Source organism: Physeter macrocephalus, chromosome 21 (assembly GCF_002837175.3).
Source record: "Physeter macrocephalus isolate SW-GA chromosome 21, ASM283717v5, whole genome shotgun sequence".
NCBI lineage: Eukaryota > Metazoa > Chordata > Mammalia > Artiodactyla > Physeteridae > Physeter > Physeter macrocephalus.
Window position 1 is genome coordinate 6,325,194 of NC_041234.1, and position 1,600 is coordinate 6,326,793.

A 1,600-nucleotide genomic window follows, 5' to 3' on the forward strand; every position below is an offset into this window, starting at 1 on the left:
GTTGTTACGTCTCCTTTTTCATTTCTAATTCTATTGATTTGAGTCTTCTCCCTTTTATTCTTGATGAGTCTGGCTAATGGTTTATCAATTTTATTTATCTTCTCAAAGAACCAGCTTTTAGTTTTATTGATCTTTGCTATTGTTTCCTTCATTTCTTTTTCATTTATTTCTGATCTGATCTTTATGATTTCTTTCCTTCTGCTAAATTTGGGGTTTTTTTGTTCTTCTTTCTCTAGTTGCTTTAGGTGCAAAGTTAGGTTGTTTATACGAGATGTTTCCTGTTTCTTAAGGTAGGATTGTATTGCTATAAACTTCCCTCTTAGAACTGCTTTTGCTGCATCCCATAGGTTTTGGGTCGTCGTGTCTCCGTTGTCATTTGTTTCTAAGTATTTTTTGATTTCCTCTTTGATTTCTTTAGTGATCACTTCGTTATTAAGTAGTGTATTGTTTAGCCTCCATGTGTTTGTATTTTTTACAGATCTTTTCCTCTGATGGCGGTTTTGAGGGTTGTGATCATGTGGATAACTACTCATAACATTTTCCCTGTTGGTTTTGAGCCAAGTGGAAATAGACATAGAAGTCAGATATCACTGTGAGGTCCACATTATTGTGGATAAAATTGGGGCTTTGACCTGAAAACATAATTTGACTTCTGCCACTTCCCTGTGAATTGGACTGACTTTGTTGCAGGGCAGAGAAGTCACCTCTGTGAGTGTATCTACTACATCCTACAAGGGCAAACAGAGCTCCCCATGAGCTCCAAATGAAAAAGCCAGCAAGGTCAGGGTCCACACATGCCTGAGCCTCTTTTTCCTCATCTCCTCTACTGCAAAGGGGTGGGTTGAAGAGAGAAACCCAAAAAGTTCTTTCCATACTAGTCCCTTCCGAGAGAAGAGAGGAAACTGGAGGTGTGTGGTCATCACATACACTGTCTCCCAACATACATCAAGCCTTCTGAACATTTCTGTCCTTCAAATAGTGAAGGTAGTTATTATCTGCTATGTAAATTTGTACTTTTTCTCTTTAAAATTAAAAATCCCCTGGGAGTTCCCTGATGGTCTGGTGGTTAGGATTCGGCACTTTTACTGCCGTGGCCTGGGTTCAATCCCTGGTCGGGGAGCTGAGATCCCGCAAGCAGTGCGGCGTGGCCAAAAAAAAAAAAAAATCCCAACCACTTTATACGTAAGAAAATCTCCAGGCCCCTGACCAGACACCATGCTGATTATCCTTTAGGATCCGTCTGAATTGTTCTTCTCAAGATGTGATGTTCAGAAGTGAGGGTGTGTGTTTGTTTTTTAAATTTATTTTATTTATTTATTTTTGGCTGTGTTGGGTCTTCGTTGCCGCGCCTGGGCTTTCTCTAGTTGCGGCGAGCGGGATCTACTGTTGGTTGCGGCGCGCGGGCTTCTCTTGTTACGGAGCACGGGCTCTAGGCGCGTGGGCTTCAGTAGTTGTGGCGTACAGGCTCAGTATTTGTGGCTCGCGGGCTCTAGAGCGCAGGCTCAGTAGTTGTGGCACACGGGCTTATTTGCTCCGCGGCATGTGGGATCTTCCCGGGCCAGGGCTCGAACCCATGTCCCCTGCATTGGCAGGTGGATTC

General features: G+C 43.1%; 1 non-coding gene across 1 annotated transcript; it reads left to right on the plus strand.

The window, feature by feature from the left end:
* Positions 1–1,048: 1,048 nt before the first annotated feature.
* TRNAK-UUU (transfer RNA lysine (anticodon UUU)) lies at positions 1,049–1,120 on the plus strand. The gene has a single exon. It is a non-coding gene; the product is annotated as a tRNA-Lys (tRNA).
* Positions 1,121–1,600: the final 480 nt, after the last annotated feature.